Below are 11,358 nucleotides of genomic sequence, written 5' to 3' on the forward strand. Positions count from 1 at the left end.
CGACGACACAATAAAATTTCGACGTCTCGGCATTCGTCCGTATTCGGCAGAACTCTTTTTAAGATCTTTGAAAGCTTAAGAGGGCTGTACACCCGAAACCTTAATTTTGTTACCGTTCCTTTCTTCGATATATATATTGAGTGTATGTATATTTTGAGTGAATGCGACAATATATATCAATATATATATAGAGTGAATGCGACAGTTGCACTTCGACCAGATTAAACGTATTTTAAATTGACAAAATCGAGGTTTCGTATTCTACTATTTTCTCCTCCAAAACTGGACCAATTTTTAAAAAAATTTCATCATCGGTATGAGAAAGATACTTTCTGTGCATCTATCGGCGTATTTTTTTTTAAATCGACCGTTAAATAAGCACGCTGGACTCGTTTCGTGGGTGTAAAAAAGAGGCGATTTTATAGATGTTTGGCGGCTCCTAGCTCATATAAAAAATAATTAATCAAAAAAATAAAACGATAGATGCACCCCAATGGTGGACATCCATAGCATATTAAAAAAATAATTTCTCTAGTGCCATAATTGAGGAAGGGAGAGGTATAGTACGTTTGTATGGACAAGGCGCTGCTATCCAGCCCTCTTAATAGACAAAAGAATAATCTCCTGCTACTCGGGTACCATTCGACCACTTTTCATCTATTCTTCTGGTCACGTAACCCACTAATTGCTTCAGGCGTTCTGCTGTCAGATAAGGAGGTTTCTTACCGAGCAATTTGTCGCGGCATTTTATGAATTTATCGCCCAACAAATTGCTGCATAATTAAATACATATTAGAATTCATAAATATATAATACTACCATTGTAGGCGGTTAATATTTAAACGGGTGGTTTCGGAAAAATAATTGATACATGCATTAAAATAAAGTCATACGATGATAATAATATATTTATAATATTCAGATTTAGGCCACATTTGGATTCCGGTACACGATCAATATCAATCGTTTTTTTTTTAAGCTGTTATACCGTCTTGCTTTAAACACTGATGGTTTTTCTAAGAAATTGGCTAAGAAAAAAGAAACACGGTGTATAGGTCTTTTACAGTCTCATCGTGTAAAAAACACTGTGTTACCAATACATACGTGTTGCTAATAAATGCGTGCATTTTGTGGCGTAGCGATTATGTATACTGGCAGAAAAATAAGTTTTAAATGGTTTGATGACTATTCCGATAGCAATAAATTTACTATTTCGATAATAATAAACTTTGCTGGTGATTCGAGTACCGACGTGGATTCAGAGGATTTCTTAAGTGATATGAAGATTTTTTATGGTATGATTTAAATTTATGTTGTCTTTTTAATTTCTGAAATGTTTTTTATTAATTGTACTTTTTATATTGAAATATAAAGTAATTAATTATGGTTCTTTTTTATTTCATACCTAAATACATGTGTAAAACTGAACAATATTTACTGCTGGCTAAACGATGTTTCTGCCGGTATATAGTTTACACGCATTAGTTTCCAATTTTTTAATAAATAAGACTTTCTGAACTAGAAGATCTTGAGCCGCCCTTTAAGAATAATAACAGCAAACAAAAAAGATTATCGGAATCGAAATCGGGAATCGGAACCGAAATCAATATCGTCGTCATAGAAAATTTGTTTTTCGATTACGTCACGGATATATAATATACATATGTACAATCTTTACAAACGAAAACTTTAAAACTTACAAATTCTCTTTCAAAACTATATATTAGATAATATTATACCAAATTTTAGTAACAGACAATCACAGTTCCAAAATCGCGATCGGGTCAAAAGTCTACAAATTTCTTGTTTTTTATCAGTGTTTTTTTAAAATAAATTAATAAATATTTTTATAACACAAAAAATTATTATATTTACATACATACATATGCGCGTCTTATTAATTGTAGTTTTGTTTTTGCAGAATATTTATAAATTACCAAAAGGACACGTACCTGTAGATTCAGCTCAACGAATTATTTTCATTAAATATTTTTGGCATAAGAAAGTAGGAAACATCAAAAAATGAGTAGTTTGCCGATGTCAACGGCGATAAAATAGCATTTGATATATGCACGTTATTTCAGAAATAATTGGGATGAATCTCTCCTATAAGAAAAATACATAATTGAAATTATATTTCGAACAGAACTGTTTTCATATCTAACAATTGAACAAGTAATAATTAACATATATACATATGTACACGCTCAATTTCAAAATTAAACTACATACCTATATATGCACTAATTTTCCTTCTGTTTGTGACTCAAACGATAAATAAAAAATCTAATAAAAATGTTTAATAGCTCTTTCTTACGATCTTGAATTAGTGCCGCAGAATTTTTCCTGGACATTCCAATAGATAACTTGCTCGCATTCTGATTTAAAATAGGTTCGGATATACATATGTAGGTACACTGTGTTCCTTATTTTTTTTTTTTTTGTTAAGACGAGCAGGTAAAAGGGACCTGAGCCATTCCTCTATTCATCAGAACAGAACGACGCAGACGTTGACCAAAGATATGCGCACACCAAAGAACGCAAATATGCAGGCTGCATTCTGAAGCATCTGTCATCTCACATGCATATGTGGACCACACGTCGACGTAGGCAATCCACAAATGACGAAGAATCTCGGTGTCGAAGGGAACATGTGTTTCAGAATAGATCGACAATCCGTCACACAAATAGAACACGTACTCGCAATACGACGGGCTCAACCCAGACATGGTTATCTAGCTGGGGTTGGGTCGCCAGACAGTTCAGACTACGTACATATGTATGCACACCACTATCCACACATGTGACATTTGAGAGCAATTCTGCAAAAAAGGATCTAACCAAAATGTCCTTAAATAACGATACATAAGCAACCTTAAAAAATTTAATAATAATAATATGTAAAATATAGCTATAAGTAGACTGCGGACAGAGACAGTTCTTTTTTCAGGAATCGGGGCGGTTTGGCTCTATTTACAAAGCTAAAGTACAAAATAAAAGGTTGGGCGAACCTTATCCGGCCACTAATTATAAGTACATATATTATACGTAAGCATCAATGGTCGCTTCTTGAGTCACCTTCGGTTTGCAGACGATATAGTTTTAGTAGCTCGTGATTCAGCTGACCTACTTATCAGACTAACACAGCTGGACAGGGAAAGTAGAAAAGTAGGATTAAAAATTAACGTAGATAAGACTAAACTAATGTTCAATAGTTATTGCATGCCTGATAGCATCCCCTTAGATGATAAACCAGTAGAAGTAGTAAATAATTATTTATATTTAGGTCAAATAATTGACATGTCTGGTAGTAAAAATGAAGAGATAAAGAGACGTATGAAATTAGGGTGGAGTGCATTTGGACGGATGAATGCTGTTTTTAAATCAAAAATGCCACTCTGCCTGAAGAAAAGGATCTTTGATCAATGCGTTTTGCCAGTGATGACGTATGGATGTGAAACTTGGACACTGAACGCCAAGATGCAAAATAAAATCCAATGCACTCAAAGAAGTATGGAACGCTGTATGCTTGGCATAACGAGGAAAGACAGGAAGCGGAACACGTGGGTGAGAAATATGACAAGGGTAGTGGACATAGTGGATAGAGTGAAGAGATTGAAATGGCAATGGGCGGGTCACGTAGCTAGGAGGATGGACGAAAGGTGGACAAAAGAAGTGCTTGAATGGTACCCGAGAGAAGGCAAAAGAGTAAAAGGAAGACCGCAAGGAAGATGGGTGAACGAAATTAGGAAAATGTGCGGAATGAGATGGATGAGTGTTGCGCAAAATAGAGACGAGTGGAAGCGTGTTGGAGAGGCCTTCATCCAGCAGTGGATGGCGAATGGCTGTAAATGATGATGATTAGTCACCGGAGCCTGAGGGGGCCGTGTATTGTTCAAAGGTTGTAAATGCATTGTTAAAGGTTTGCCGAACAATGGATAGCACTGTGACTATCCTACCTCTAATGATGATGATATATTATACACGTTCCAATAGTACAAAGAGAGCAAAATAAAGTTTTCTACGAAGTTAAAAATAGCCACAACGTCCCAAAAGCAGATTGCCCTAATCAGACTCCGTTGTCCAATCATAATTAGAGGTAGGACCGGAAACGCGACGTCTATTGTTCCATTATTGTAAATGCTTTGTAAAAAAGGTTCGACAAACCATTAAAAATGCATTTACAACATGTGAACAATGAACAGCGCGCTCTTGGTCCACTCTTTAATCATAATATTTCAGTTTAACAATTAGTTTTAATTCAGCTTTTTGAGTATTGTTTGTCTATATGATCCTAAAATTGCATTTTACAAAATGTTTTTTTTATTTAAGATTCTCAGAAACGTAGTCGTAAATCTCTACATCAAAGGTTTTTAAATCAGTAGTGCACATAATAGGCTTAGGCTAGGGACAGACTATTTCTAATTTATTAGAAATAAACTGTCTTTGCACGCTATTTTCCTTTCTTGCTTTGTGCACTGATGGAACAGTATATAGTTTTTTGCAATTGCCCCGCGGGCTAAGGGGGAAATCACACGGGGAAGAACGGCACGTCGTGTACTTGGCTCCCCGCTGTGGGGGAGGGGGGTTCTCCTACATTTCTTCAAATATGGAATACACCGTTATCGATCACTGTCAAGCAAGGATAAATAAAATGATACAATTTTACCGAAAACACTCCAGATGATGATTTTGGGACGGTGTGTGCTAGGCTTGCCTTGAATATGTGCAAGGCATGCCACATTTTTCTTTGGGTGTTCAAGGAAAGAGTTTGTGAATAATTCAACATGCGTGTTGCCTAGTCAAATTCCAAACTACAGTTTATTATTCGTATTCAAAATAAAGTCTCCAGATTTAAAAAATAAAATGCATACATCATATGTTCATATATTGATTTTTCCGATATAACTAGTGTCTTTTATTTTATTTAATGACTTTATTCTAAGTGGCTTGCAGCTGACTAGCAAATTTATGGAAGCCAAGTGCCATGCCGGAATATATACATAGGTAGATAATTATCGTATCTCTAAACGTGCTCTATGCTTTTACGACTACTAAATCAATAAAGTCAATTAGAATAGGATCAAAAAGGTCGTTGGATATTATTACTACAAAAAGTAAATAAATCAGATAAATAAACAAGAGGTTCTTGTCAGATATTTCAAAACAATCTGACTGTGATAACATTTACACAGCACGTGACCAATCACATACAGCGTCAATTGAGTGCAAATATTACATACATATGTATATACATATACATATATGAGGTAAAATATCGATACGAAGAAAATAATCATTTTCACCTCTAAGACCAAAATCGTTTAATATTCAACCAACGACATGCTAATTTAAACAATAACTAAATACTACACTCGACCTAATTTTCCAATGAATACTACACACAATCTATTAAAATTCAATTTATTGCCAGAACGAAAACAATGGAAATTAACAAAAATCGTCACGCGTATTCCTATTATTTTTTATAATGAGCAAGTAATAAAAAAGCAATAGAAATAATAAATGCAGATATATCTAATAATATAGTTTATTTTTTATATTGACTTGCTTTATACTTTGGGTGGCTTAGTTATGCCTTGTATTATAATTTATATGAGTCACATATATCCTCGGCATCAAATTTACGCAACGTTCGCTAATAGTGAAAACATATCTTATAACTTATAAGATATGTTTTCACTATGAGCGAACGTTGCGTAAATTTGATGCCGTTATAACATCACTGATAAATCATCGGTGATGATGAAGATTCTTCAAATCATCAGTTCCGGTTTATGCTGAACGAAGGCTAACGAACGATATTCGGCGATGGCTGCCACACGTTCGTTGGGCCAGTGGCTTAAAAAATATCGAAATAAAAATTAAACATCGAAAATAAAATTATTATATTCAAATTAAATATCGAAAGTTAAACGGTTACCGAAGTGAACGTTTTCCATTTACAGCCGATAAATTGTCTACCTTCTTTCTGTTTTGGCATATACGAACATATACACATGTATAGGTACATAAGTCAATATATTCATATGTATATGTATAGTATTATATTGATATTATTAATACGGGAGGAAAAGCCTGTTCCTCTAGTTCTTGTTGTATCCTGCTGGCGCAAATTAAGTGAGTATGTACGTGAGTACATATGTACCGTTTACCATGCACCATTTTTTTTTGATCTTTCGACTTAAGATCTTTCGATTTTCGACCTTTGCCTTCCGATATTTGCGTTTTCTGTCATTTAACATTCTGTCTCGTCACGGAGACCGATTGAGAAGATCAACTTTTTTCACAGACAAATAATTGGTCGCACCGAATATGGTATTGATGATGTTGCTATTTGCCATATGACATAATATTTGAATCGCTTGCTTAAAATTACCAACAGCGAGGCCTTCAAATTCACTTTTATCATTGAAAAACACATTAAAACTATATAGTTTTAAAGTTAATGCGAAAATGTTAACAAATATCACGCATTTGTAATAAAAACCCAGGTATCTACAGGAAAATCAATGATGCAAAATCTATTGGTAAGCGTTTCGCGATGCCGTAGCTATTGCGAAAATAATAAATATAAGTCATTTTCGCAAAGATGAATAAAGGCAAAAAGTTTTATGAAAATGCTCCGATGTAGAAAAACTATGAAAATTTCGCGAAGAAATTCGATTTTATATAAAAATTTATCAGTCAAAATACTATTTATTTGCATGCACTTATGTATCCTAGGACTATTAAGACTGAGACGGACAATGTTAACATATTCACCCCTGAGTCCAACACGAACATACATATATAGGTATAATTATTTATGCTACGTTTGAATATGCTTATAAGAAACGTGTTTTTTTAATGGTGAAACATGTATACATATGTATGTACGGATGAAACATGTATATTTATGAATTGTACGGAACGGCATACCTAAGTAGACTCCGTACGTTACTACTCTGTGTCTGAACGCCAAGATTGAAAAATTAATACAGGCATAGATGAATTGAAAATAAACACTCGAAAGTCATCGAAAATGAAAATGAAATTAAATGGGATTTATCCCATAATTATTTTTAAGAAAAGGGGACAAGAAAACACAGTGATAATTATAAATATCGAAACACCGAATTTGAAAGATTTTTTTTCTACATAATATGTAGACATGATCTAAACTCTCAATTACTCTACTTTACAATTGAACGTTTATCGATGAATAAAAATTTACGACCTCTGAGATAATATTAAATTTCGAAAAGTATCATGTCAATCATCGAGTTTCCATTTGCATGTCGAGACGCTCCAATAATAAAAATAAAAAAAACGAAAAGATAATATCAAATTGCAAACTGTCTGGTCGGACTAACGAGACGTGTTCTGAACCGTCTGGTCAATCTAACCGGCGAATTATGTAAATGACCTTAACATATGTACATGCATATGTAATTTTAGTCAATGGTAACTTTGAGCCATATTGTAACATTTTTCAAATTTCAATTAATTTATTTACAATTTGGATGACCGACTTAACAATAGTTAAGTATTTAAATTTTATACTGTGCAATCAAATACTTGATATAAGGAAAAGGTATTTGTATACATACAAACGTATCCTACACGTGTGTATGAAATGCGATCGTTATAAACGCGAAATTGTATGTATTTGGCTACGGGAAGGGGAGGTGGGTGTGATGACTCACTAAATCCACCCTTGAGTCCAACACGAAGTCATTGGAAGCCTTTCAGTGCACGCAAACACTGCGAAGAGTGATGTAAAACCTTTAAAATATTCAACAATTAATTGTAAACAAGGGCAAATGGAATTATTGATTTTAAATCAATGAGATACAGTCAACCCTTCTATGTATAACACGATTAATCTATTCCGCAAGAAATCATCATACGGACTATTCCACTCTCTTACATTATCACGTATTAATTTTAAAATCTTTTTGTTGAACTGATACAGCGCGTCGTAGAAGAGTTGGCTGTACTTTACTATTCGCTATAATATGTACATAATGTAAAATATTATAGACATCCATATGTACTATTATGCTGTATACGCCAATACATAAGGTAATATGTACCATGAATATTAACAAGAAAAATAAAAAAAGAGAATTATCGGTGATCATTGAGCACTGGATCAGTAGCTATTAGAATAAACCTTGGATATACTGTGAATAAGGCCAGCCTAAGGGGAAGCAGACTAGGCAATTGCCTAGGGGCTCTTTTTTATTATAGAATTGAAAAAAATATTGGCTTTCTTTGAACTACTAAAATATTCTATATTAATTTTTCCTTCATCCATCAGTGGATGATGAATGGCTGTAGATGATAATATCCTGAACATAAAACGAGCATATTTTGAATAAAAATTTGTATGTTTTATTTTGTTTTTTCTTAATATATTTTTATTCAACGTGCACCTTTTATAAAATTCATTGTAAAAAAAAGTGAGAAGGGCGCTGAAAACCATTCTGCCTAAGGACGCCATATATCCTCGAGCCGGGCCTGATTTAGAAAATTATTTACGAACAATAAAAAGGATTTAAAAATCAATATTTATAAATGGATTTCAGCAGAAATTGAAAAAAATCTTCCCAAAAGTCCTTTAAGTTTCATGGAGAAATTTTGTTCGATCTGTTTTTTATTAACAAATGTCATTGTTTTGAAAATTTCTACCGAAGATTTATTAATAATAATTGGCATATAAATAAATCATCCTTTTTCCTAATATAAAAAAAAAACTATTAAAAATGCAACTGTTTATCTTTCCAAAAGTCTTTTTACCTTACATATCTTGAAGGTATTTATTTTATATGCCTATTGCAAATACTCCTTAAATTCAAATACATATGTACGCATAATGAATAAAAGTGCATGTATAAAATTTACACTTACACGGCTTCAATATACATAATTATAATGATTGAGTAATTAATATAGTATTAACAAGTGGTTCTTTAAAAGGATATCCTGATTGAACGAAGCACCATTTTGAAATTTTATATATATTTAAAATGGGTTTCCAATCAAAAAATTGTATATCAAAAACCAGAAAACACTGATTCTAGTATGGTATATTGTATATATGATATTGCAAAACATCAAACAAAAGCGAAAGTTTCGCTTCCATTGGAAGTGGATCAAGTTCAGTTTTTTTACCATTTTCTATACACCAACTCATTGTCTGCGGAGCCCAGACAATGAGTTGGTGTATAGAAATATAGAAACAATCACACTTCGAAAAGATTTAGAGTCGCTGCACAGATTGCAGAAATAGTGGCTGCAGGCCAAGAACCGAAAATGCAAACTAGTGCAGAGTTTATGTAAAGCTCCATCTCGCGAAAACCGGCGAGACCATCGAGCTAGTGATTCTGTATCTCAACTTAGATATATCTCGTGGAACTTGAGCTTAGTGAAATCATGTATGTATATATGTATGTACATAAAGTTCAACGAGAATTACAACAAAAAATATTCAATAGTAAATTTTTGTTATTTAACATTTCGGCTTTACACGTCTATTGAATCTTATATGTCACCAAAGTAGGGGTTTTCGAAATTATCCGAGGGGTCTTCTTACAAAACAAACAAAGCTTTTTTGCATGTAAAGCGTAGAATAAAAAAAAGTGAAGGGTTGCTTCTCCATATTGAAATCTTTTGAATGATGAATGAATTTATTCATTTATCCAAATATAAATCATAAGGTTTGTGTGCAAATGTGCTTTATTCTAGTTTTAGGTTATTTTTGGGAAGTCGACGTCAATTTCAAGTCAGTTATTATTCCAATGATGATGGTTGACGATAACTGCGACCATGCGGTTTCATTGATAACCAAAATAAGTCGCGTTTGTAACGGTGTTTAAAAGTTATCACACCGGAACACAACAGCAAAAAACGGATTATTTAAAAACAATGAAATTTAACGAGGAAACTGAAGACAAGTTCGATAAATATCAAAAAATGTTAACATTAGCAGAACACCGTTAAGTATTAATTGGAGAAAAATGTGATAAATTAAGCTACAGGTGTTTTTTTAAAGATAATTAATTTCGATGTAATGTATATATAAATTTGCGTTTGTTTTTCAGTTCAAATGCAACTCGGTAGAATTTCGCTCATACATCCTCAGATTGTAGAATCATGATCAAAGGAAGCTGTTTAAATACAAAGAATACTTCATAACATATGTATGTAAATATAAACTAAAAAAGGACACAGAAAAGAACTAACTAAACATGACATTTAACTAAAACAGAATAAGCGTCAAACAAATCACAAAACTGATATGATATTTTAAACTTCGGGATTGCATCATTCTGCAAACGAGCCCTACGAAACGTACAGAATACAAAAATCAATATTTCATTCACATACTTTTTCTAAGAAATCATTTCGTTATATTATAGATATTTTTCATGTTAAATATGAGCGATAAATGCAACACGCACACATACACATATTGTAAGTAAACCATAAATACATTTATATCCGATCAACAGGTAAAACTTACACGAAAAAATAACCGCGAAATGGGGCGCGACAAATTTAACATAAAAGTGACGGAACTCATCTCTAAAATAATAATAAAAAAAAGACACACAAACGCTTCATTCATATTTAAAAAAATAAAAATAAACACTTGATGTATGGATAAAAAAATGTCGGCAAAACTTTTCAAGCACAAAAATAATGAATAGAAAATAACGGACGCAACACAGCATCGCGACCAATGCGAAAATACATCTTACACACGTGGCCACAATGCTATTATGAAGATGCAAATTCCGTGGTGAAAATGGATGAAAATTTTCGGATGAAGTGATCACTGATCATGTGTTCAAATGGACCGATGCAGAATCTGAGTCCACGTGGCGAGCACTGGAGCGTACCTGTGCGAGAGCGTCAGCAGCACGAAGAAAACAGACGTGGCGACCCGCCCGCCACCGGTACACGAGTGGTTCTCGAAACTTTAGTACGCAGTCTACACTCTACTACCACTGCCAAACAGAAACGAACACTCCGAATCCGATACGGCACGCCCCAACTGGGTATATGGTGGGAGACCACGACGAGTAACGACCGAAACGGTCCGATTTCAGTTTGCTACCCCTGGCGTAAGCTTGCCATATGGTAGGGCTAAGAGCCAAGAGAGACAAGCCGGGCTAGGGGGGTTTATTTTACAAATTTAGAATACAAAATATTCACCCTATTCAAGGTGATTATATTTTTCGAATTCAATACCAGGACATTTTTTTTTTTCAAAAAATTAATTTAAAATCCTTTCTACTCGTTAAATTTGTTTGTGTCGGGGTAGCCCCAGCTCGTTATTAATTTCGT

The 11,358-nt window shown here is 33.6% G+C and overlaps 1 protein-coding gene across 2 annotated transcripts in view; it reads right to left on the reverse strand.

Annotated features, from left to right (window-relative positions):
- The window catches only part of path (solute carrier family 36 member pathetic), a 37,016-nt gene extending 25,875 nt beyond the window's left edge, over positions 1-11,141 (reverse strand). Inside the window, exon 1 of one of the 2 annotated variants that reach the window (XM_077445753.1) lies at positions 10,911-11,141. The gene's annotated coding sequence lies outside the window, so the exon portion shown is untranslated. The remainder of the gene's footprint in view (positions 1-10,910) is intronic. The other variant, XM_077445754.1, reaches the window with a different exon arrangement.
- Between the last annotated feature and the right edge of the window lie 217 nt (positions 11,142-11,358).

This window comes from Arctopsyche grandis, chromosome 2 (assembly GCF_051622035.1).
Source record: "Arctopsyche grandis isolate Sample6627 chromosome 2, ASM5162203v2, whole genome shotgun sequence".
Lineage (NCBI taxonomy): Eukaryota > Metazoa > Arthropoda > Insecta > Trichoptera > Hydropsychidae > Arctopsyche > Arctopsyche grandis.